The 27,812-nt window shown below is 38.7% G+C and overlaps 1 pseudogene; it reads right to left on the bottom strand.

Moving 5' to 3' along the window:
* The window catches only part of LOC121464654, a 117,864-nt pseudogene extending 99,303 nt beyond the window's left edge, over positions 1–18,561 (bottom strand).
* Positions 18,562–27,812: the final 9,251 nt, after the last annotated feature.

Genomic DNA, 27,812 nt, shown 5'->3' with positions numbered 1-27,812 from the left:
GCTGGCTCAAGTACTCTAGATTTTGGGGTCATTTTCTTGGGTCCCAGACTCATTGCTTACAAAGTGAAATAATATTTGGTGTGTTCCATAATTCCAGCTTTGAGTGCCTTTTAGTGATTACATTTTTTTTGTCAACTCTAAATTCTTCTAAATATTGCAAAGTAAGTGGGAAAAAAATACGCTATGGTCATTGTAAAATAAGACATCCCCGGTACTATAGATGCTATAATGATAGATATGACTGAAAATTTACCATAGACATACCAGCTGAATCACTCGTAATTATGCATAATTATCATAGTGAGTTCACTATGCTGAATCACATATATGTGTGCATGAATTGTGTGTAATTGTTATCATTGCACTTCATGTAATAGATGATTCAGGGAATGAGCTTAGATAACCACCAATATATCTAAATGTATTGATAAAGAAAATATAATATGCATAAATAATTCAAGATAATCAATCAATGATAAAATTGTAGAAAAAAATTACATAAGTCTCAAGTAAATTGTTGCAACTATGTATCATTAAGTCAAAGAAATAGACAACTCTCCAAAATACAAATAGCACATATCTTCTCTCATAAATGGAATCTAGAAAAAATATGAAAGGAGGATGAAAAAATTTGTAGAACTGTGAGGGCAAATATTTTAGAAGGAGAAAGCATAACAAAGAAACAAGGGGGTGTATACAAACACATTACTTATTTTATACAATTAAAGTGTACAGAATAATAAGATTATTTTGTACTACGATATCCTACCTCCAACCCTACTATATACCCCAATCTCTATTCTCTTTCAAGTTTATGCCCTTTATTCATGCATTGCTATTTTTTTGTTTTTTTTAATTGAGAAAAGGAGAAAAAAAACAAGTTTCCACCTCCTCCCAGCCTCCCATTTCCCTCCCCCTCTTCCCAGCCTTCTCCCCCTCCTCCCATCCTTCTCTCCCCCCACACTCCTCTCCCCCTCCCTCTCCAGTCCAAAGAGCAGTCAGGGTTCCCTGCCCTGTGGTAAGTCCTAGGTCCTCCCCACTCCGTCCATATCTAGGAAGGTGAACATCCAAACTGGCTAGGCTCCCACAAAGCCAGCACATTAAATAGGATCAAAACCCCGTGCCATTGTCCTTGGCGTCTCATCAGCCCTCATTGTTCGCCACGTTCAGAGAGTCCAGTTTTATCCTATGCTTTTTCGGTCACAGTCCAGCTGGCCTTGGTGAGCTCCCAATAGATCAGCTCCACTGTCTCACTGGGTGGGTGCACCCCTCATGGTCCCGACTTCTTTGCTCATGTTCTCCCTCCTTCTGCTCCTCATTGGAACCTTGGGCGCTCAGTCCAGTGCTCCAGTGTGGGTCTCTGTCTCTATCTCCATCCATCACCAGATGAAGGTTCTATAATGATATGCAAGATATTCGTCAGTATTGCTCTAGGATAGGGTCATTTCAGGTTCCCTATCCTCAGCTGCCCAAGGAACTAACTGGGGACCTCAGCTTGGGCACCTGGGAGACCCTCTAGGGTCAAGTCTCTTGCCCACCCTAAAGTGGCTCCCTTAACTAAGAATGGTGGTTCCGTGCTCCCCTATCCAACCTTCCTTGATCCCAATCCTCCTGTTTCCCCAAGTCCCCCCTCCTTCCCTTCTAACTTTTCTCTCCCCATCTCCCCTTACCGCCATCCCACCCCACGCCCAAGATCCCAATTTTCTCCCCGGCAATTTTGTCTACTTCCCTTAGCCAAGAGGATAACTATATGTTTTTCCTTGGGTTCACCTTCTTACTTAGCTTCTTTAGGTTCACCTATTGTAGACTCCATGACCCTTATTTATGGCTAGAAACCAATTATGAGTGAGTACATCCCATGTTCATCTTTTTGGGTCTGGGATACCTCACTCAGGATAGTGTTTTCTATTTCCATCCATTTGCATGCAAATTTCAAGAAGTCATTGTTTTTTACCGCAGCGTAGTACTCTAATATGTATATATTCCATACTTTCTTCATCCATTCTTCCATTGAAGGGTATCTAGGTTGTTTCCATGTTCTGGCTATTACAAATAATAGTGCTATGAACATAGTTGAACAAATGCTTTTGTCATATGATAGAGCATCTCTTGGGTATATTCCCAAGAGTGGTATTGCTGGATCCAGGGGTAGGTTGATCCCGAATTTCCTGAGAAACCAAAACACTGACTTCCACAGTGGTTGCACAAGATTGCATTCCCACCAGCAATGGATGAGGGTTCCCCTTCTTCCACAGCCTCTCCAGCAAAGGCTATCCTTGGTGTTTTTGACTTTAGCCATTCTGACAGGTGTAAGATGATATCTCAAAGTTGTTTTGATTTGCATTTCCCTGATTGCTAAGGAAGTTGAGCACGACCTTAAGTGTCTTTTGGCCATTTGAACTTCTTCTGTTGAGAATTCTCTGTTCAGTTCAGTACCCCATTTTTTAATTGGGTTAATCAGCATTTTAAAGTCTAGTTTCTTGAGTTCTCTATATATTTTGGAGATCAGACCTTTGTTGCGGGGTTGGTGAAGATCTACAATCTCTGTTCTCTTTCAAGTTTCTGTCCTTTATTCATGCATTGCTATTTTTATACATAAATTTGTATATACATATGTTCCTAAATACAAGGAGACCAATCCATACGATGTTACAATTCTATATGGTTTCAGGCATGTCCATTGGTTCCTGGACAGTTTATGTGTTTCTCTCAAGAAAAGGCCACCCCTCCCACTCCCTCCTTTCCTAAATGACTAGAGTTCTTTGTTTGATGTATTTGCCTTGCAATTTTTACTTGTCCAGTTTTGCATGCCCATTGATATCTTCCATCCACCTCACACTGATTTGAACCACAATTATACAAAGTTTAAAGGAATCTCCTACTCCTCTCCATAAAGGAATGGAAGAGTACAAAAACTTTTCAGGAGAGAAACTGAAAATATATGTTTTGAAAAAGTGACAGACTCTTAATGAAATCACAAATCTTAGTTTAGCCCAAAGTTGGTAAATAGTCAGCAATGGGTAGCTTTGGTGCCTGTTTCAGAACTGTCTTTTGTAGAAGCAGACACATTCACATTCAGAAAAGTCATTCTTCATGCCTGTAAGTTCCCTTTATCTCCTTAAAGGGGCATAAACTCCAGCAGCGGTCCACCTGCCCTATATCCTTTGGGTCTCCCATTGCTGACTATTTACCCACAAAACAGCACACAATTCTCTTTAACTCCAGTGAAAGGGGATCCCATACCCTCTGATGGCCTCCACTTTTACCTCCATTTTTGCACTTGGTATATACTATGACAAACTTAAGTCAATAGACAGCAGCAAAAAACTTTCTGTACTGAGAAATATTATGGTATTCATTGGGGTTCTGAGAAAATGTTACGAACAAATGTTGAATCCTAAGGATAACACATTCTACAAAAAGGGAAAAACAAAAGAAGAGATAGCAGTTTCTCAGTTGCCTTGAAAATATGCCTTATTATTTAAGTAGTTGTCTTTTCTTTTTCCTGAAATTAAAACATGTTTACAATCTTCAAAAAGACGACAATTTTCTGGTAGAATGTTTCAATTAATAGGGTGCTGACTTAGTGGGAAATGTGTGTGGTGTGCAAGCCTGGTAACCTAATCTTGATTACCATATGAGGAAAGCCAAGAGGCCACCCCAAAAACTTGCCTTATGTTCTTCATATGTGTCAGGGCTAAAATTCCATAATTATATCATACATAAATATAACAGAAACTATTTTCAAATATGTCTCATTGATGATACATTGCCTGGCATCTCTGGATAATTCCCTTAGAAGGAAGCACTTCATGAAGAGTGACAAATGGATAACTAGTGGGGACAGGAAGATGCATGGAACTTCAAATAATGTACACATATCCATAGGACATCAAGTTATACTGAGAAACATTTAGTTGATTACTGATTGTTCCACATTTTATATCTCTACCAGTTTGATGAAAACGATGCTGTAGACACACATATGAGGTAATGTTTCTTATACTCTATCCTATTATGCATTTTAACATTAATTTTGATAAGATATGTAGACAAAACAGCAAATGTACCCTTGGACTTATATTCAAGAGACTGACCCATGATGATTATGAGTTCAGATGTATTCATAACTAATTAGTGACATACAAGCTCGACTGGATAGCAAATGGCATCTCAAGGGAATTTGTGAAAACATGAAAAAAAATCCAGGAAAAAATTTCATCACCATTTCACAGACAGCGTTATTTAAAAGGAATGACTATACATGTCTAACATTAAATAAATATTTTGCTTAGATGATGGATGTCTCATTCTATATATTTAAGCAGAAAAATACCTATCACTAAGTGAAAGCACAGTAGAAGATATACAAAAATCACAGAACGAATACAAAGAACACAAAATAAACTTTATTGAAAGGATTTGCTAAATGTATAGAATATCTCTCACAAACCAGAAACCGCAACAGAGAAATGTCCACCATCAGACTTAGTAAATAATTAACCTTCTTTATGATGAAAAAGACAAGAAACAAGAATTTCTGACAATAAAGACCACTGTGGGGTCTAACATCTTTACCATATCATTTACATGAGGTTTTTCTCTTGCAGTAGTTCTTCCCTATTATCTGTTGTTAAGATGATAAAAAAATAATGTCTTTAACATATATACAGGGCAAAGACATGGCGAAGAAGTTAGGACAAGTTCATTGTCAGGATGAAGGTCAAGTTTTGAAAACTTCCTGTAGTCCTGCCTGCAACAGGAACACACAGGGTCTAACCTTCCTGGAAGCAAGCATGAATATTCATTTACCCAAACAAAGGCACATTAAAATAACATGATTAAAGTTAAATAAAATATTTAAACAATTTTTCACTCATGAATACTTTTCTCCTCTAAGCATTCATTCTTGTAACCCAGGTGTTGAGTTATTTAAAGGCTTATTTTCAGAGTTTTTCTCAATGATGATTTGGTTCATGCAATAAAAAGCAAGAATGTAGATTTGAAGCTACAGAAATTAATCATTTTCAATTAGTGGCATCCTTTGGAAAATTTAGAAAATAATGTCATCCTGGAAGAAATATCATGGGTTTGTTACTGAGAGTATACATTCACACACCATTTCAAGTTCCTGTACCTGGTTCATGCTACAAGCTGAGTATATGAGTCCTTAGCTTCCCAGTCTAGGTGTCGTGTCTGACACTTCTTGTGACAACACTGTCAAGGTGATCATGTAACCATCTCTAAACCAGAGTCACATTACACTGTTTTATTAAGTGACTTAGACATTATGATTTATCACAGACACAGAAGAGGCACTCATACCCATCTACCAAATTTTACATCTGGATAAGTGATAGGGGAAGCTTTGTTAACCAATCATCTTAAAGAAGTGGAATCTAGTTAAGTCATGGCTTCCAGAAGCCCAGGAGAAAAACTGGGATAGACCAGGTGCTTGCAATCTGGGTGATTCCCATGGGACACAGTGGAACTTGGACTTTCCATTCTTATGGCATGAGTTTCCCCTTATAATAAGTAAAAATATAATTGTTTATCTGTAAGGTAGCCTGGTTATTTCCCAAAGTGAGCTAACTTCTAGAGATAACTGTATTTATATAATTGAAGGAAAGAGCAAAATCAAAAAGGGTTACATTATCATGGAATTCATAGAACTTCTGTCCATATAATTTCGCAGGTGCAAACAAAATAGAGAATTCTTAACGCTTTAACAGATTTCAAACTTGTAGATTTGTTTTTCCCTGTCTTTAGTAAGTAAAAGTGTGTTGCCTGGAGATATTTTCAAAACATTTATAGTCACATTCAAAATCTTCTAAGGTCCTCAGAGTACCGTGATATGCAAAGGCCTTAATAGGCCTCTTATCCACTAAAAGTTTACTCTTGTATAAAGACTACCAAGAAGAGGAAAACTTTACCACACTGATTGCACCTAAAGTGTTTGTCAGGCTGGACTGTGGTGTCACACCCCTTTAATCCAGCACTTGTGAGACAGAGACTGACAAATCTCTGTGAGTGTAAGGCCAGCCTTGTCTACGAGTGAGTTCCAGAACAGACTCCAATGCTACAGAGACACCCAGTCTCAAAAAATTTAAAAAAAAGGTTTCTTTGTACTAATTTTTTATCAAGATTTTAAGGCCTGTATCCTGCCACATTACTAAAGCTGTTTATCAGCTGTAAAAGTTCTTTGGTGGAGTTTTGGGGGTCGCTTAAGTACACTATCATATCATCTGCGAATAACGAAAATTTAACTTCTTCCTTTCCAATTTGAATCCCCTTGATCCCATTATGTTGTCTTATTGCTATTGCTAGAACTTCAAGTACTATATTGAAGAGGTATGGAGAGAGTGGACATCCTTGTCGTGTTCCTGAGTTAAGCGGGATGGCTTTGAGTTTCTCTCCGTTTAATTTGATGTTAGCTGTCGGCTTGCTGTATATAGCTTTTATTATATTTAGGTATGACCCTTGTATCCCTAATCTCTCCAAGACTTTTAACATAAATGGATGTTGAATTTTGTCGAATGCTTTTTCAGCATCTAATGAGATGATCATATGGTTATTTTCCTTCAGTTTATTTATATGCTGGATTACACTGATAGATTTTCGTATGTTGAACCAGCCCTGCATCTCAGGAATGAAGCCTACTTGATCATAATGGATAATTTTCCTAATGTGTTCTTGGATTCGGTTTGCCAGTATTTTGTTGAGGATTTTAGTGTCGATGTTCATGAGTGAGATTGGCCTGTAATTCTCTTTCCTGGTTGAGTCTTTGTGTGGTTTTGGTATCAGAGTAACTGTAGCTTCATAAAAGGAATTAGGTAATGACCCTTCTGTTTCTATATTGTGGAATACATTAAGGAGTATGGGTATTAGCTCTTCTTGGAAGTTCTGGTAGAATTCCGCATTGAAACCATCTGGTCCTGGGCTTTTTTTGGTAGGGAGGTTTTTGATAACAGCTTCTAATTCTTCGCGACCAACAGGTGTGTTTAGATTGTTCACCTGGTCCTGGTGTAACTTTGGTATATGGTATTTATCTAAAAAAGTGTCCATTTCTTTTACATTTTCCAGTTTTGTGTTATACAGGCTTTTGTAATATGATCTGATGATTCTCTGAATTTCCTCTGTGTCTGTGGTTATGTCCCCCTTTTCATTTCTGATCTTATTAATTTGCGTATTCTCTCTCTGCCGTTTGATTAGTTTGGATAGGGGTTTATCAATCTTGTTGATTTTCTCCAGGAACCAGCTTTTTGTTTCATTGATTCTTTGGATTGTTTTCTGTGTTTCTATTTTGTTGATTTCAGCCCTCAGTTTGATTATTTCCAATCTTCTACTCCTCCTAGGTGAGTCTGCTTCTTTTTTTTCTAGAGCTTTCAGGTGGGCTGCTAAGTCTTCAATATGTGCTTTCTCTGTTTTCTTTAAGTGGGCACTTAGTGCGATGAACTTTCCTCTTAGCACTGCTTTCATAGTGTCCCATAAGTTCGAGTATGTTGTTTCTTTATTTTCATTGAATTCAAGGAAGACTTTAATTTCTTTCTTTATTTCTTCCTTAATCCAGGTATGGTTCAGAAGCTGACTGTTCAGTTTCCATGAGTTTGTAGGCTTTCTGGGGGTAGCATTGTTGAAAAATCAGTCGCCCTCTCATACACAAAGGATATGGAAGCAGAGAGGGAAATCAGAGAAGCTTCACCATTCACGATAGCCACAAACAGCATTAAATATCTTGGGGTAAATCTAACCAAGGAAGCGAAAGATCTATTTGACAAGAACTTTAAGGCATTGAAGAAAGAAATTGAAGAGGATACCAAAAAATGGATGGATCTACCTTGCTCTTGGATTGGGAGGATCAACATAGTAAAAATGGCAATTCTACCAAAGGCAATTTATAGATTCAATGCAATCCCCATCAAGATCCCATCAAAATTCTTCACAGATCTGGAGAGGACAATAATCAACTTTATATGGAAAAACAAAAAACCCAGGATAGCCAAAACAATCCTATACAATAAAGGATCTTCTGGAGGCATTACCATCCCTGACTTCAAACTCTATTACAGAGCTACAGTAATGAAAACAGTGTGGTACTGGCATAAAAACAGAGAAGTCGACCAATGGAATCATATAGAAGACCCGGAATTTAACCCACAAACCTATGAACACCTCATTTTTGATAAAGGAGCCAAAAGTATACAATGGAAGAAAGAAAGCATCTTCAACAAATGGTGCTGGCACAACTGGATGTCAACCTGTAGAAGAATGAAAATAGACCCACATCTTTCACCGTGCACAAAACTCAAGTCCAAATGGATTAAAGACCTCAATATCAGCCCGAACACACTGAAAAGGATAGAAGAGAAAGTGGGAAATACCCTACAGCAGATGGGCACAGGAGATCGCTTCCTATGTATAACCCCAGAAGCACAGACATTAAGAGCAACATTGAATAAATGGGACCTACTAAAACTGAGAAGCTTCTGCAAAGCAAAGGACACTGTCACTAAGACACAAAGGCAACCTACTGACTGGGAGAAGATCTTCACCAACCCCGCAACAGACAAAGGTCTGATCTCCAAAATATATAGAGAACACAAGACACTAGACTTTAAAATGCTAATTAACCAAATTAAAAATGGGGCACTGATCTGAACAGAGAATTCTCAACAGGAGAAGTTCAAATGGCCAAAAGACACTTAAGGTCATGCTCAACTTCCTTAGCAATCAGGGAAATGCAAATCAAAACAACTTTGAGATATCATCTTACACCTGTCAGAATGGCTAAAGTCAAAAACACCAACGATAACCTTTGCTGGAGAGGTTGTGGAGGAAGGGGTACCCTCATCCATTGCTGGTGGGAATGCAATCTTGTGCAACCACTATGGAAGTCAGTGTTTCGGTTTCTTAGGAAATTCGGGATCAACTTACCCCTGGACCCAGCAATACCACTCTTGGGAATATACCCAAGAAATGCCCTATCATATGACAAAAGCATTTGTTCAACTATGTTCATAGCAGTATTATTTGTAATAGCCAGAACCTGGAAACAACCTAGATGCCCTTCAATGGAAGAATGGATGAAGAAAGTATGGAATATCTACACATTAGAGTACTACTCAGCGGTAAAAAACAATGACTTCTCGAATTTTGCATGCAAATGGATGGAAACAGAAAACACTATCCTGAGTGAGGTATCCCAGACCCAAAAAGATGAACATGGGATGTACTCACTCATAATTGGTTTCTAGCCATAAATAAGGGTCACGGAGTCTACAATAGGTGAATCTAAAGAAGCTAAGTAAGAAGGGGAACCCAAGGAAAAACATATAGTTATCCTCTTGGCTAAGGGAAGTAGACAAAATTGCCTGGGAGAAAATTGGGATCTTGGGGTGGGGTGGGTTGGGGGTAAGGGGAGATGGGGAGAGTAAAGTTAGAAAAAATAATTAAAAAAAAAAGATTTTAAAGCCTGATGACACATACAAAGGCTCTGCCACATTGGCTAAAATTGTAGGGTTTCAATCAGCATGTGTTCTTTGATGAACGTGTACAATTCTACAACATGCAAAGGCTTTACTACATTGATTATTTATAAGGTTTCTCTGTAGTTTGTGTTCTTTTATGTGTTTTTAGACTACTGAGGTGTGAAAAGGCTTGATCACATTGATCACATTTATAGGGTTTCTCTCCTGTATGAAGTCTTTTATGTTTTTGTAGACTACAGAGTTGTGAAAAGGCTTTATCACATTGATTACATTCATATGGCCTCTCTCCAGTATGTGTTTTTTTGTGTGTTTTGAGTTTAGAGCGCTGTGAAAAAGCTTTATCACACTGATCACATTCAAAGGGCTTTTCTCCAGTATGTATTCTTTTATGTGTTCTTAGATAACTGTGTTGTGAAAAGGCTTTATCACATTGATCACATTCATAGGGTTTCTCTCCTGTATGAATTCGTTTATGTGTTTGTAGATTACTGAGTTGTGAAAAGGCTTTACGACATTGATTACATTCATAGGGTTTCTCTCCAGTATGTGTTCTTTTATGTATTTGGAGATTATCTTGTCGTGAAAAGCTTTACCACATTGATTACATTCATAGGGTTTTTCTCCAGTATGTGTTCTTTTATGTATTTGGAGACTAGGTTTACATGCAAAAATTTTACCACATTCATTACATTCATAGGGTTTCTCTTTAGTATGTGTTCTTTTGTGTATTTGGAGTTCAGAGCATTTTGAAAAAGCTTTATCACATTGATTACATTCATAGGTTTTCTCTCCAGTATGTGGTCTTTTGTGAACTTGGAGACTTCTTACATATGAAAAGTCTTTACCACATTGATTACATTCATATGGTTTCTCTCCAGCTTGTGTTCTTTTAAGTATTTGGAGACAACTGGTACCTCGAAAGGCTTCAGCAGATTGAACACCATCATATGGCTTCTCTGCAGAATAATTTTTTTCATGCCTTTGAAGATGACTATAACATGCAAATGATTTAACATATTGAGCATACTCAGAGAGTTTCTCTTCATTATGGTTTCTTTCATACCTGCAAAGATAATTGGCAAATGCAAAAGTTTCACCATGTATATTACATGAATGAATCTTAATATCTATACGTATTAAATTTATCATTTTGCTTTATTGTAAAAAAATAAGATATTAAATTTTATATTCATGGTGCTCTCCTTCAGTATGGGATGGAATGCAGCAGGGAGGTCCTTGGACTTCCCACAGGGCAGGGAATCCTGACTAAACTTTGGACTGGATAGGGAGGGGAAGAGGGTGGGCGGTGGGAGTGAAAAGGGAGGAGGTGGAAATTTTAATTAAATAATAATAAAATAATAAAAAACAAGAGAATTTTGACTCTCATAAACTAACTCTTTCAATAAGTTTGGCAAAGTCACAAGTACATGAGTAATACTGGCTTTACTACTGCGTATTTATTTTTTGGTCAGTTCTAAACATAGTCTATGTGTGTATGTGTGTATGTGTGTATGTGTGATCCCTGTGCAATATCTGAGTGCTATGAAACTAAATGGATTGGCAGCTCTACAGCATAGTTCTCATAGGACTAGGACTCAAATGGTGGGATCAGGTAAGGAATCATTTGTTTCTCTCCTGTTTTTAGAGGAATGCCTTGGAAACATAGACCAGTTATGTCATATTGAGGCATATGGTTTTATGAGAAATTAATACACATCAATATACTTTAAGCTGTGCTCATTTATATTATTGTTTTTCTTTAAATGTCCAGGACAAATTAAAACTTCTTCAGAGACAAATATATGTCAAGTTGCAAATAAAAATTACCTTCCATGTTTTTTAGCACTTTGACAATACTCTTCAAAATTATGGTCTTCCCAACTGTAGCCTAATACAGTAACAAAAAGTAAATAATATATTAATCACATGTACAAAATTGAATATCTTAAGTGACCTAAGACTTAATTATTTGGCTCATTTTTACACTTTCTCAAACACATATACCAAAAGTATCAATAAATAATACAGAGTAGTCCCCTTATTTTAAAATGTAAAGGAAAGTTCACCGTCCTACCAGTAGCAGTGAGGTTCCTGTATGTCTCCAGCATCACATATTTGTAGAGACTCTTCTGGGAAGGATTCAGCAAAACCCACTCATCCTCAGTGAAGTCAATGTGCACATCCTCAAAGGTCACTGAATTCTAGAATAATCCAACCAACAGTAAAACAAAGTGTGATCCTGACATTGGATACTTCTCTTAAAATGATATATTTGTATAATGTTGCAGCTTCCCATGCTTCTTCCATAACATTACATTATAATGTAATCACCAGTCACTTTAGAAGGAAACTGAAGAAGAGATTCATATGTGCCATTCCTTTGCCCTTTAAATAGGATACAGCTTTAAGAAAGAAATGCCAATGAACAGACATAGAGACACAGAGAAGCAAGCAGATCAACACTACTGAGAAAACATTACAGAAATGGTAAGAGCAATGATTATCTAAAAAAGAGATGGGGAAATTGGGTATACTGACACTTGCCTTTAATCCTAGCAATCAATATAAAAGCAGATGAATTAAATTGAGTTGGATATCAGTCAAAACCTATGCAATGAGTTAAAGGTAAGCCAGAGTTACAAATCAATAAAACCCAGTATCCATCCAAAAATCACTCAAATAAAAAATGTAAGAGGAAATCAGAGAATCTACTGAAGAACTTACAGAAACTTTTTTTTATATTTTTTTTTATTAAGAAAAGAAGAAAAAAAAACATAAACAAAAAAACAAGTTTCCACCTCCTCCCAGCCTCCCATTTCCCTCCCCCTCCTCCCACCCTTCTCCCCCTCCTCCCACCCTTCTCCCCCTCCCCCCACTCCTCTCCCCCTCCCTCTCCAGTCCACAGAGCAGTCCGGGTTCCCTTCCCTGTGGTAAGTCCTAGGTCCTCCCCCCTCCGTCCATATCTAGGAAGGTGAACATCCAAACTGGCTAGGCTCCCACAAAGCCAGCACATTAAGTAGGATCAAAACCCCGTGCCATTGTCCTTGGCGTCTCATCAGCCCTCATTGTTCGCCATGTTCAGAGAGTCCGGTTTTATCCCATGCTTTTTCGGTCACAGTCCAGCTGGCCTTGGTGAGCTCCCAATAGATCAGCTCCACTGTCTCAGTGGGTGGGTGCACGCCTCGTGGTCCCGACTTCTTTGCTCATGTTCTCCCTCCTTCTGCTCCTCATTGGGACCTTGGGAGTTCAGTCCAGTGCTCATGTGTGGGTCTCTGTCTCTATCTCTATCCATCACCAGATGAAGGTTCTATGATGATACGCAAGATATTCGTCAGTATTGCTCTAGGATAGGGTCATTTCAGGTTCCCAATCCTCAGCTGCCCAAGGAACTAACTGGGAACCTCATGTTGGGCACTTGGGAGCCCCTCTAGGGTCAACTCTCTTGGGAATGCAATCTTGTGCAACCACTGTGGAAGTCAGTGTTTCGGTCTCTCAGGAAATTCGGGATCAACTTACCCCTGGACCCAGCAATACCACTCCTGGGAATATACCCAAGAGATGCTCTATCATATGACAAAAGCATTTGTTCAACTATGTTCATAGCAGTATTATTTGTAATAGCCAGAACCTGGAAACAACCTAGATGCCCTTCAATGGAAGAATGGATGAAGAAAGTATGGAATAGAAACTTTTTTTTTTTGAGACAGGGTTTCTCTGTGGCTTTGGAGCCTGTCCTGGCACTAGCTCTTGTAGACCAGCCTGGTCTTGAACTCACAGAGATCTGCCTGCCTCTGCCTCCCGAATGCTGGGATTAAAGACATGCGCCACCACTGCCCAGCTAGAAACTTTTGTATTCACTTTAGTTCTACATTCATCTTAGAGAACCTGTAGTTGCCCAGTTTAAACTGTTGCATACTAAGATCTGAATAGACGCAGTGCATGTTTAAACAGTTACAAATGGAACAAAGAAAACATCAGCCCCGCAAATGATGATCATAAATAACATAGAGTAAGGGAGATGGGTCAGCAATTAAGCAGTCTTGCTGTCCTTGCAGATGAGTGGGAAAATTGCCAGTACTAAAGGGGACTTGTAATTATCCATTACTTCAACTTCATAGGTGCTGAGGCTTATGGTGACTACCATGAGGAACAAGCACACATGTGGTACATACCCTTGTATATAGATACAACCTCATATTCATTAAAAGCATTCAAAAGAAAAAAAAATTAGAGGCAGGAAGAAAGTCACACTCCTGCACTACAATGATTCAAAAGGCAGAGGTATTAATGTCATGCATACTACTCTCCTGGGAAAGAGAATGATACCCTCCACCAAACTTCAAATTTCAAGATGTAGGTGAAGTTTAGCATAGATGTTTATCATTGAAATATATAAAAATCTACATTCCAGGCTCATCAGACAATCAAACAATGCATACACAAACACAAACACACACACAAACAACACTGTTGTTTTGTCATTAATCCCTCTGTGCAGAAGCCAGAATCATTTGTATTTGTTAGTAAGGACAGCATGGTTTAAGGAGCTACATTAAGTACCCAGAGCTACAGGAAAAATATTGTCTTTCAAAAACAAACGCCTTTAATCCCAGACCTCAGGAAGCAGAGGCAGATAGATCTTTGTGAGTTCAAGGCCAACCTGGTCTACAAGACCTAGTAACAAGAGAGGCTCCAAAGCTAGAGAGAAACCCTGTCTCAAAAAACCAAAAAAAAAAAATTACTGAAACCACCTGTGTTAGTTATGAATTTTATGCATGTGAAGAGATACAATGAGCACCATAAACCGTATTATAAAACATTTAATCGGGGTGGCTATTTTAGACTTCCAGAAGTTGTCCATTGTCATTATGGTGGGGAGAATATGTTGTGCAGAACAATTTTGCTGCAGTCCACAGGAAGTTGACTGAAATGCTTGGCAGTATCCAGAATATAGGAATTCTCAAAGCCCATCCCCAGTGCCACACTTCCTTCAACAAGACCATACAGATTGCAACAAAGCCACACTTTGTAATAGCACCAATCCCTATGAGATTATAGAAGCCAATAACATTGAAACTATCACAATGCCACAATCAGGTCCTTTCTCAGACTAGTGACTCCAGCAGCTGATTTCCTCCCATTTCCCCTGTAGTGCACTCTGTTAACTATTCTTTCTATTCTGATCTGAAGGCAGACATCACATCCCACATGCAGGTCCTTCTCCTGTGAGTAATTGAATAGTGGAATTCATGACTCAAGTGGGTAATTTTAAAAGTCTATGGCCACACAGTCATTTAAAAATTTTGAATCATTACCGGGTGGTGGTGGCACACACCTTTAATCCCAGCACTTGGGAGGCAGAGGCACACAGATCTCTTGGAGTTCAAGGCCAGCCTGATTTACAAAAGCTAGTTCTGAAACAGGCAGCAAAGCTACAGAGAAACCTTGTCTCAAAAAAAAAAAAGAATTTTAAATCAAGACAGCAAGGTCATTGACCTGGAATGCCACAGAATGAAATCGAGGCTTCATATAAAAACATAGGGGACCTCATCTCACCAATATTATTCTACAATGCTGGAACTGCAGCTATTCTAGAATATACCTTTCCAGTGAGAAAACACTGTACACACTTAAGAGATTAATAAAGAAAAATCTGTACAATGATAGCATGCATCCATCTCTGGCAAAGGCTCAAAGAGGAGAGAATCTAGAATAAACAATGCATTCCACATACACTGCCATTCTTGAGTTTCTTTTAGGTTCAGACTCTAGCTTATACTTTGAAGAAATAAAAAAAAAAGAAAGAAAATAGCCATGGGAAACTGCAAGTCTTGCCAGTTAGGGAATGGGAAAACTTACACAGCAAGGATATTGCCACAATTATGTCAAAAGTATGTAAGTGACCTGAGCAGCAGGTCATACTTTACTGACAGGGCCCTACGTGCAGTGCCAGAAGGTGAGAAAGACAGGAAAACTGGAACAAAGGTATGATAAAAGCTGGGACAGAGAAGTCTTGTATAAGCTATGTCTTATTCCAAGTAAGCTTCTTAAGATGAATAGCTTCTTGTATACCATTTGTAAAGGGAAATGGGAGGAACTAGGAGACTTCTAGGAAATCAGCAGAAATTACCACACAATGGGACAAACTCAGAATAAGTGTAATCAAGCAATGGAACACAATAGCAGGGTAGTGGTGGAGCATGCCTTTAATCCCTGCACTGGGCAGGCAGAGGAGGGTGGCTCTCAGGAATTTCGAGCCCAGCCTTGTCTCCAAGAGCTACTTCCAGGACAGATTCTAAAGCCACAGAAAAACCCTGTCACAAAAATTGCAACAGAAGGAAAACAAAGGCGATCTCAAGAATATTATGGACTATGCCCAAAGTGGCCATGGGACCATAGCTCGCTGTGGTGGGAAGAGTTGGGTTCACAGGATCTAAAGAACCTCTCTAGAAAGGCACTGGTTCCAGATCCTTAACATCTCTCCCAAACATATTCCTGGTTTCAGTGAAGGAGTTCTATTTTATTCTCCATAACTCAGGACCTTAGGCAAAACCCCAAGGCCTAGACACTCACTAGGCTGTTCCTAGCTCTGCCAAGAGTATCCCTGGTTTTGAGAAGGAGCTAAGTTCCTTCTCCATGAGTTTGACCCTAAATGGAAAGACATCATTGATATGGCCAGCTCTCAACAACAACAGCATTTTCCTTTTCAAATGACTGTCATTTTCTCAGCATATACATCTCACAGACCTATAATTTTCTCTAAAAAGAATTGGAACTTTAAATCACACCATACCCTAATGTTCATTATGATCCCATAATGACCTTGAGCATTGACCTTCTTCATTGATTTGGGACAGGAGTAGTGGCTGTTTATAAATCAGTGGTGTCTCTGTCATGGTCTAAAGGGAAATGTTTAAACAATCCTTGTAAACAATTTTGTATCCTAGCATCTTAATCTCTAACAAGCCTAGTTAGCACACTACTTTGCTATCTTTGAATAATTTAGAGGCAGGCTTCCTCAGCTAGTATCTCCTAAGCACTGGTGATGCCTTTATATCAAATTTCTACTCTTCTGCACCACCGGTTAGTGGTAGAGTGGGAAGGAACTCAAGAATGCCATTTATAAACTCCACATAATTAACTCCAAAAAGATCTTACTCCTAAATGTTAAATGCAAAGGGAAAAGCTTCTGAAAGATAACAGAAAAACTAAGCATCCCCAAGTTTGAGATCCTGCCTTCTATACGTATCAAAACCACGTTTATGTGGACCACAAAGATGTTTCTACCCACAATTCCCTGCTTGAAATGCTTTTCACAGATACAGCACTCAGAGGAAAGTTATTCAGAGGCCAAGACCTGGTTCTGGGGAGTTCCAAGGACCATATGGGACCTCGGAAAACAAGATGGTAGCAGTGGGTTCCTACACTCGCTCCCATGGCTCACCATCCTCTCCTCCTCATCTTGGAACAGCAACCCCTTACTCACCATGTTGTGGCTTCCAGGCTCACCCATGTTCTCCTCAGAGCTCGCTGCAGTAGCACTCACAGCACAGAATACAATCCACTGGCGCCTGCTCAGCTTTAAATCAATCCAGCAGCATGGCCCCAGGAAGTGCCCTGCCTGTTTTCTGACTGACAGGTCTGTCTGGAGGTCTTGATTGGCTAGTGAGTATTGATTGACAAGAGAACCTCCCTAAGCCTTACAGTGTGCTTAAAGACACAGCGCAGGATTCCTTGGCTCTGGCTTCCACCCCAGACCCAGACTTTTACAGATCTGCAGAGATATGAAATTCAATATCACTTATGCCTCTATCAGATAGATGACACAGCTGTCTTCCTGCAATCCACAGCCACACTGCCTTTATCCTCCTGGACATGACATGGCTAGCTAGCACAGCCCATTACACAATGTGCAGTAGACTGATTCTCCTGTTCAAAAGATGGAAGGGTTCAAAGAATACTAATGAGTACAGATTTTAAGAAACCAAAGATGATGTTTGTTCTGTGGCTTCAGGCTGACACCAGGAGTCACAGGCACTTCTGACAGCCATGAGAGCAACCCAAGCACCAAATGACAACTAAGCTGATTTCTTTTTCTCCTGCCAGAAGATTGCATGATAGCTACAGACTATGTCCCATAACAGACTATGACCAGCTGGCAAATTTAGCGCAGGTTCTCAGGTGTCCACCATTACAGAGGCTTTGAGACTGTCATATTCTTAAGCTTAAGTGGGTACAGTCATACCGATTTTTACTATACTTGCTTTATTATTTTATCTTTTGTAATTACACAATAAGAAGAATTCTGGATCCTCTCCTCTGTTAAAAGCCATAGATTTATCCATTATAGGCTCCTTGTCTAATGGGTCAATTAGCATATAGGTATTTCCTTTGGCTGGCTCTGTGTGCTGACTGTGGGAGGTATAGCCCTTTAAACTTCCCAGTCTGCCTTTCCTGGCTCCATAGCACAGCATGGGTCAGACTCAGCTGGCCATAGCATGTATGCTTGGACTACCCCAATCTCAGCAGTAACCTAGGCAAATTCTAGAGCAAACACCATACCCCCTTCATTCTTTTCACTCAATCAGAAGTGGGAGAAGCTGTGGCCTGGTGACCACAGCACTGCTGGTTGCAAGGGTGAAGGCAAAACTTATTTTGGTCTCTCCACGTCTTGGAGCTGCCTGAAGATGGCAGAGGATACAATGCCAGTGCTGGAGTAGGACCATAATATTTGAAAACTCTAAAAATTTCTGCCTTTGTCTCTGCTTCATTTTGGCTCCTCTGACTATCAAAATCCATCTTAGCAACTGTACAGATACTTGAGTACTATTTCCTTGTGCTATGTTTACAAATATTTGCATTTTTACTCCCACTTTTGTGCCCAGCTTTACTCTTTGATACTTATATCTACTACTAATTTCTGAGCACTCATTACTTACCTCTCCACCTGTGGTGCAATTTTCTTGTGGGATCCCTCACATGCTCCCTTGTACACATGACCACACTTCGATACATTTTGGGGTTCACTTGTCAGACCCACATTTAGGTGCCATTTCTTGGCTGACTCTGCCATATTTGGTTGCCATTAGTACACAATGACACCTTGCTTTCTAAAAGGTTTTAGAGCCGCTTTACGCACAGCATTATGATTCTCAAATGCTAGCTCTTTAACTATCGGTTGCCCTGTTTCTGTACCTCCAATCAACCTATTAGATGTCTGTGTCAGTCTGGAGAAAAAGTCTTGAAATAATTTATCTGATCTCTGTCTTATACTAGACAACTCCCCAGCCTGTTCTTTAGAAGATGAAAGTCAATGCCAGGCCTTCTTGGCAGCTGCATTAACTTGGACATATGCTGTCATATCAAAGTCTAATTGCTGATCTCTTTATCTCCTTTGCACACTCCTGCCTAGCCTCATTTTGCCTAACTATAGGCAGATTCTGGAATATTATTAACCAATGAAAGGAATACATATTGAAAGAAGACATAAGCATTATCCCACAGCAGTGTGAACTTGTGTAATGTGAGCTGATTTAGATCTGTGACATGAAACCACTGCTACAGTTAATGGCCTGTGTCTGAAACCTTGGGATGACCCAGTTGTGTCAATCAGGACTATACACATTTGTAGGCAGAGATTTCCTCTTCTGACAGTTTCCAAAAACTGACATGGAGACTTAATATTAATTATAAATGCTTGGCAGAGAGTTCAGGCTTATTACTAAGTAACTCTAACATTTCAAATTAACCCATATTTCTTATCTATGCTCAGCCATGTGGTGCTACATTTATTAGCATAACACATTCATCTCCTTATATGTCTTCATTTGGTTTGTGAGTTCTCTGACTCTGCCCTTGCTCTTCCCAGAGTCCTCAGTTTGGTTTTCCTTCCTATACTTTGTTACTAATAATAACATCAATACATTGTCATGGTATATAGGATTATTCCACAGTACCTTTTGCAAAAGAAAACAAAAATCTACAAAAACCTTTTCCTTAAATATTCATTTGCTCAAAAGAATCCCCCCAATTGTATACCCAGTAATCTGGTCTGTCTTCATTCACATGACATGCATTAATACATGCTGGGACACTACAGAATCACTCCCTACTAGGAGCCACAGAATTATGCAGTAATTATTCAGTTATCATTTTTAGAGATCGACCCATCAGAATCAATGATTCTGTTGTGATGAAGTGAGGCATATTGGCAAAATTGCCTTGTAAATGAACTGGATGTTTCCTGACTACAGAATTCTCCCATAGCTTACTCTCATCTGTTACCTATTTGGGATATATCGCCCACAGTTTAGCATGATTTGATCTCACTTTGGACACAATTTCCCCTAACTATATGCAAAAGCACAGTATCACAAAAATACCTGTTCCCCATTACCCGATCTTCATTCTTTTTTGCAATGTATACACAGAACTATAACTTCTTGTGATTATCTTCATTGGCAGTCATTTGGCCAGCATTAAGTGTCCAGGCAAAAGTACTTCATTAAAACCATTCATATATTTCAAGGGCATAGAAATACTACATTCATAAGACTGTACATTGATAGTCATTCAAATAGACAGAAAAATAAGTATACTCTGGTTTTACCTCATTTACAGATAGGAGACTGGCCTAAAGTAACCTTGCTGTGAAAGACTCCTAAATCTTCATACTCACCTTCACCTAAATTTATAGTTGACTTTAGTCCATGAGATATACTACTTATATTTTACTCTCCCATATATCAAGAAAAAGAATTAAATATCTGCCCACAGCCCAAAGAAGACAATCCATCTTTTTCTGGGGCCTCCAGACTTACACTACCAATGACCAGAGTGGCAGAGAGGCATCAAAAACCAGATCTGTTAATTTAGAGCTTCAGTACCTCATATCAAGGTTTATTTTGGGGGTAACCCCCACTAAACCATTCAGCGTTCAGAAAGATTTGATATAGCAGTGGGAAATCTGACTAATAGGATCTGAGCAGAAAGAATAAATAAATTAACTCACATACATCCTTTTATTGCGTCCTGTTTATTCTTTCTATGGCCTCTCTATTAACTATGCTCCTCATAATACTTTGCTGTTCCTGGTGGTTATGCTGTGCTTGCTGTTCCCACCTAGCTTGAGGTTTCCAGTATATATCACCCACACAGACATCAACAGTCATCTCTACATGCACTACAGAATCATAGAAAGCAGGTAGGAAGGACCTGACAAAGCAGCCCTGCAGGAAAAGTGACACCATATAAGAAGGGCCAGTATCCAAGGTGAAATACCTGACATTCCAAACCTCTGGATAGGATCAATAGACTTCCATAAACCCTGGACTCACCCACTTCCCTCAGCCCAATCTCAACTGTGATCACCAGCTTATGATACCCAGACCTGTTTGCCAGTAAGGGTGGGCATGTTGTCTTTCTATCTTTTTGGAATTTCTACATGGTCTATTAGCAAGGGAAATTATGGGGTATTAATGTAATGTAGACTTGACTATTCAACATAGAGTGAAAGTTATTGCTCAAAAGTAGTGTGGAATTTGTGAATGAGAGAAGGTTATTTGGTTCCCATATACTGCTTGGGTACTTTGGTGTGAATAACTTTTTGAAGGGGAGAAATGCCATGATTTCACAAGATTTCTGCAGAATTGACAGTGACTGTCCAAAACACAAGTGTCCCCAAAGCTCTGCAATCCGGTTCTCCATATGGGGTGTATATTCCTGAGAATTGGCCTATAGGTCTGTCAGCTGTGCATTTATTGTGTAATGTTTGTGGCTGCAACTTCTCCACTTCTTTTGTTTAATAAAAACAAACTTTGCATATTTTTCTGGGAAATGAATAATAATTTTAAAATTAATGCCAAATAGTCTATTGATGGCAACCAGAGAACTAGTTTTTCTATCCTACAGATGAGTTTTATAAAATTTTAGAATATCTCTCATCTATAGGAAAACAGAGCACTAATATAAAAGTTCACAGTTATTATGACATGATGTATTTAAGTCCATCTAAGAGTTGTAGAATTGATTTCTTAAAGAAATGATTGTTACTTTAGAAGGCTAGTTTTTTCTATTAGTCATTGATTATTAGAATGTACTTTGATAAAGAATTGTTAGGCAGAGATTACCTGGTATGCATCTGTGGGACCATGCTTGCTGTTGAAATAGACCTGATAAGTAAAGTTTGTGATCAAGGCAACGGTAACCCATTTTATTCAGGATAGGACAATACCAACGTTATCAAAACATACATAGCTAGATGTTCATAGCAGAAGTTTTCAGAAATCCACGAGGAGTGTGATAACATATACATTACAGTCTCATGGGCAGAATATAGACATTAGTGATAGAATATGTTTAAAGGCAGTCTAGTCTCTGGGGCATAGAGATTAACACAGTAAAAGGTGACATAAGATGTGAAGTTCTCTCATAGTTGCTTCCTGCTGATAAGGGGAGAAGTTGTAGGTCTTGTCTTGAAGGCTGGAGCATAGTGGAAACCCATGGAGACCAGGGAAGAGCAGGCTGCATCAGACTCTGGGAGGCCTGCAGGCAGCCTTGGAGCAGTCTGTGTCAGGAGAATGCCATAGGGATTCCTTGGGTGAGAGCTGCAGAGAGAGCTGGAGGGCAAGGTGCACAGCTGTGGCAAGGAAGCTGCCTAGCAATCTCTAACTCCTTAAATGATTATAAATCTGGTGGAATAAATACATGTTAATGGAAGAATAGGAAGTTAAGGAATCTCAAATAAGAAACTTCATCTCTTAGGTGCACACTTGAAATGTGTAAGTGCACAGTTTTGTCAGATTAGAAAAAGGCAAACTGGGCCAGGGAGACAGGGAAAGTTCCTCTCCCCCACAAAAGTATTAGGCAGGTAGAAAAACAAATTACAAACAAATAATACTAAGCTGAGTTTATTTTTAGTTGTGACAATAATGCTGGATCTAAATCGATCTCTTGAAGCTCATAAGAATCATTCTTAAGAGGCAAAAATACTAGATCGATCAGGTTATTACTATTTGTGGTCTGTACTGAGATCGATATTGTAGAAGCAAAGAGACAGCTATTCTGCAGCTATATTTTATCTATACCTGTAAGGTATATAACACTTAATAAGAAGACAACTATACAGGTGAAGAAATAGGTTCCTAGTATTAGAATGAAAAAAAAATGTTTAGAGATGTTTAGAGTTAAAGGAAGAGTGTAGGATTTAAACTTATCAAGCAAGCAGCACCATGTTTTTTTGTTTTTCGTTTTTGTTTTTGTTTTTTTTTTTTTTTTGGATGGATGGGATGGCCATGAGTGTAGGAGAGCATCAGGTTGCTGATACCTGAGCAAGCTGGGACAGACAGTGAAAGAGCAAATCTATCTTTTAGATCATACATTATGATCTGCACTGAGGAGAAGCAGTACGACATTTCAAAGATGTACCATTGCCACAATCCTCACACATATGAAAGGAAAATAACACAAAAACAGGTAAAAACCAAAGAAAATTACCCAATCCCCACTGTGAATGCCATTATTAAATGAACAGCCTTGCTGAGCTCCTCAAATGTTAGATCAAGGCTGCCATTTCCTCTGATAGGGCTAGCTAGATTTTAAAGTCACAGTTGCCTCCTTGCAGAACCAGGAGTTCAGTTTATCCAGACCTGCCCTCTATCTGTCTCAGGGCTTCATTATGTTTATGGTATGTGGTGTTTTGCCTGCCATTCTCTTTGCACAACCTAAGAGGCCATAAAAGGTCATCAGATCCCTTGGACTGGAGTTAAGGGAGATGGTTAGCCACCATGGTTTCCTGCAATGGATCCTTTTCCTTTTTAACAACAGATAGTGTTCTTAGCTGATAAGCTGTCTCTACAGCTGCTTTTTTTATTTAAAATTTACTTTTATACATTTTACTTAAAATATATCATTTTCATTCTTCTTTGTTCTCCTTTCACCGGTTCATAAATTAATTCCTTCCAATTTCCTCCTTGCTAAGCATGTGTGACAAAGTGTGTGCAAATACCTGTATAAAACCTGCTGAGGCCATTTCTGTTGGTTGTGTATATATAGTTCCAGGGCTGAACATGTTCCATTGGATACTCAGTTAGCTCATCCCTGCCTGAGTCAAATTCTCCCACTTAAATGAAAACTCCAGTCACTAAAGAACAAAATAATCTGACCCCACAGTGACCTAGGCTTTCTTGGGTAGGAAACTATCAAAATTAGAAAACCCTTGGTGCAAATACCTCATCAGACCTTTGCTGGGGTAATTAATGACTCTGAAATTCTAGCCCCACAGGAAACACTCTGAACGTTGATCTCAGCGAATCACAGTCTTCCTTGGAACTCTGGGCCTCCCTCCACACCCTATTCACCATTCCCATCTAAGATAACTTAAAAATCCTGAAGTTCCTGCCTCCACTTTCTTAGTCCCATGACTACATGTCTGTGCCACCATGTTTGACTTAGATTGCTCCAGCGTCATTTAGTCAGGCATAAGAAAGATGGGATGAATAAAAAGAGCATTGCAGTTAACTACATTATAAGAGCACTGATCTCTGTAAGCCTGTGTTTTACTATCTTTTGAATAAATTCAGAACTATGTGCTAGTCCCTTGATTAGTTATAATTGACTCAATGATAAAGAAAAACTTTCGTTTAAATAGTTGAAGAGTAGACGTTATGGAAGAAGTATTGTGTTTGATGGGAGCCATTTTGTGACTTGAATTAGGACCAGAGTCTATGCTCTGGCTTCCTAAACTAACCAGGCTCAGACACTCATTCTCATTAAGCCAATTAAAAAAACATGTTATCCTGATGTGCTGTGCGCATGTATTATGCATACACTCTGGAGACAATGTGTGAAGACCTCACTTATGTCCTAGGACAGTCTAAACTACCAAGTGAGGTTTGGAACAACCAGAAATTCATGCACACACTAAATATTATATATATATATATTTGATTATCAAAATTTAAATTAAGAAAAATTTAAAAACTAAAAATCCAATATATAACTCAAAAATCTAGCCATAAAATACCTAATAATCCAATTAAAAATAGATAGGAAAGGATAATGACAGAGAGTTCCCAAGTGAAGACTCTTAATTGGCAAAGACTTTGAGAAATTGATCAACATACTTAGTCAATAGAGATACCATCGTACACCTGTTTGAGTAAATAAGACCAAAAACACGGAGGACAGCTTTTGTTGGAGAAGATATGGAGTAAGTGGGACATTCCTCTATTGCTGGTGGAAGTGCATAATTGTGCAGTCAACTTGAAATTAATATGGTGGTTTATCAGAAAATTGGGAATCAATCTACTCTCAAGATCCAGCATTATCACTATTGGGTACATACCTAATGTATTCTCAATCATACCACAAGGATACATGATCAACTATGTTCATAGCAGCACTATTCTTAATATCCAAATCTTTATATAATCTAAATGCCTTTCACCACAGTTGAGTGGATCCAGAGAGCACAGTCGGAGTGAGCCTGTGCTCAGGTACAGCCCAAGCATTGCCTCTGCCTATTTGACTGGGTTTTAATGGGCAATGGTTTCTCCCTAACAATTCAATACTCCACAGCTCTCTCTCTCTCTATAAATGCCTGATTGTCCAAGCCTTACAGTGACTTCTTTTTAAGTATGAGAATTTTTTGAAAATCTGTGCATCATTTGAAGTCACCACCATTCAAGTCTCCTAATTGAAAGTTTTACAGTCATCAGGGAAGCAGACTATGATCAAATTCAGAAAACTCATTCTTCATGCCTGTAAATTCCCTTTATCTCCATAAAGGAGGCATAAACTAAAGCAGGGCTCCACCTGCCCTGTATACTTGGGGTATCCGATTGATGACTATTTACCAACTTTGGGCTAAACTCAGGTTTGTGATTTCATTAAGAGTCTGTCACTTTTTAAACACTTATATTTTCAGTTTCTCTCCTGAAAAAATTTTTGTACTCTTCCATTGTTTTATGGAGATTTGGGCTCAAAGACATCTTTGTGCATATTTCTAAGCTGGTTTCTGATGCTTCCCATATTGTATTTCTTTTGGGTCATAAGAGATGAGGCAAAGAAGAACTTAGGATCACCCATTCACACCTTACTGCTATAATGACATGTTCACTAGGCCGAGTAGATGGCTCAGCAGATGAGAACACTGGTTGCTCATCCACAGGGCCTGACTTTGTTTTCCAGAATCCACAAAACAGCTCACAATTCTCTTTAACTCCAGTGAAAGGGGATCAGATACCCTCTGATGGCCTCCACTTTTACCTCCACTTTATACTCAGTATAATCAATGACAAACTCAAGTCATCAAACAGCAGCAAAAACCTTCCTGTACTGAGAAATATTATGGTATTCAATGAGGTTCTGAGAAAATGTGAAAACAAGTGTTGAGTCCTAAGGATAACACATTCTACAAAAAAGGGAAAAACAAAAGAAGAGATAGCGGTTTATCAGTTTCCTTGAACATATGCTTTATTATTTAAGTTGTTGTCATTCCTCTTTTCTTCAATGAAATCATGTTTACAATCTTAATAATGGCAATAATTTTCTGATAGAATGTTTCAATTAATCAGGGTACTGCCTTAGTGGGAAATGTGTGCGGTGTGCAAGCCTGGTAACCTAATCTTGATTACCATATGAAAAAAGCCAAGAGGCACCCCAAAAACTTGTCTTATGGTCTTCACATGTGTCAGGGCTAAAATTCCATAATTATATCACACTTACATATAACAGAAACTTTTTTCAAATAAATCTCATTGAAGTTTCATTACCTGGCATCTCCGGATAATTCCCTTAGAAGGAAGCACTACATGATGAAGTGAAAAATGGATAACTAATGGGGACAGGAAGATGCATTGAGCTTCACATAATGTATACATATCCACAGGATATCAAGCTATACTTTAAAATATTCAATAGATTACTGATTATCTAATATTTCATATCTCTACCAGTTTGATGAAAATGATGCTGTGGATACACATATGAGGTAATGTTTGTTATAATCTATCCTATTATGCATTTTTTTATTGAGAAAAGGAGAAAAAAAACAAGTTTCCACCTCCTCCCAGCCTCCCATTTCCCTCCCCCTCCTCCCACCCTACGCCCCCTCCTCCCACCCTTCTCCCCCTCCCCCCACTCCTTTCCCCCTCCCTCTCCAGTCCAAAGGGTTTACTGCCCTGAGGTAAGACCTAGGACCTCCCACTTCCGTCCATATCTAGGAAGGTGAACATCCAAACTGGCTGGGGTCCCACAAAGCCATCACATTACGTAGGATCAAACCCCCGTGCCATTGTCCTTTGCGTCTCATCAGCCCTCATTTTGATAAGATATGTAGACGAAACAGCAAATGTTGGGGTCTAACATGTACCCTTGTACTTATATTCAAGAGACTGGCCCATGATGATTATGAGTTCAGATCTATTAATAACTAATTAATGACATACAAGCTAGACTGGATAGCAAATGGCATCTCATGGGAATTTGTGAAAAGATGAAAAACAAATGCAGGAAAAAATTTCATCACCTTTTCGCAGACAGCATTACTTAAAAGGAATGAATATACACTGTCGAACATTAAATAAATGTTTCACTTAGATTATGGACATCTCATTCTATATATTTAAGCAGAAAAATACCTATCACTTAGTGAAAGCACAGTGGGAGATGTACAAAAATCACAGAAAACAAAGAGCACAAAATAAACTTCATTGAAAGGATTTGATAAATGTATAGAACACTTTAATATCTCTCACTAACCAGAAATTGTAATGGAGAAATGTCCACCATCAGACGTGAGTGAAGAGAGTAAATGACTAACCTTCATGATGAAAAATATATAAAGAATTTCTGGACAATAAAGACCTCTAAATGATGTCTAAAGTCTTTACCATATTATTAACACAAAGGTTTTTCTCTTTCATGAGTTCTTCCCTATTATCTGATGTTAAGATGATAAAAAATAATGTCTTTAACATATATACAGGGCAAAGACATAGACAATAATTTAGGACAAGTTCATCGTCAGGATGAATGTTAGGTTTTTCAGAAGTTTCTGTAGTCCTGCCTGCAACAGGAATACCCAATGGTCTAACCTTCCTGGGAGCAAGCATGAATATTTATTTTCCCAAACCAAGGCACACTAAAATAACATGATTAAAATTAAATAAAATCTTTAAACAATTCTTCGCTCATGAATATTTTCCTCCTCTAAGCATGCATTCCTGTAACCCAGGTGTTGAGGTATTAAAGGCTTATTTCCACAGTTTTTCTCAATGATGATTTGGTTCATGCAATAAAAAACAAGAATGTAGATTTGAAGTT

The sequence above is a fragment of the Microtus oregoni genome, unplaced genomic scaffold (genome assembly GCF_018167655.1).
Source record: "Microtus oregoni isolate MIOR12 unplaced genomic scaffold, Mior012 000029F_ref0000214, whole genome shotgun sequence".
NCBI classification, from domain to species: Eukaryota; Metazoa; Chordata; class Mammalia; order Rodentia; family Cricetidae; genus Microtus; species Microtus oregoni.
The sequence above is the reverse complement of the archived record's forward strand: the minus strand, read 5'-3'. Positions and strand labels throughout refer to the sequence as shown.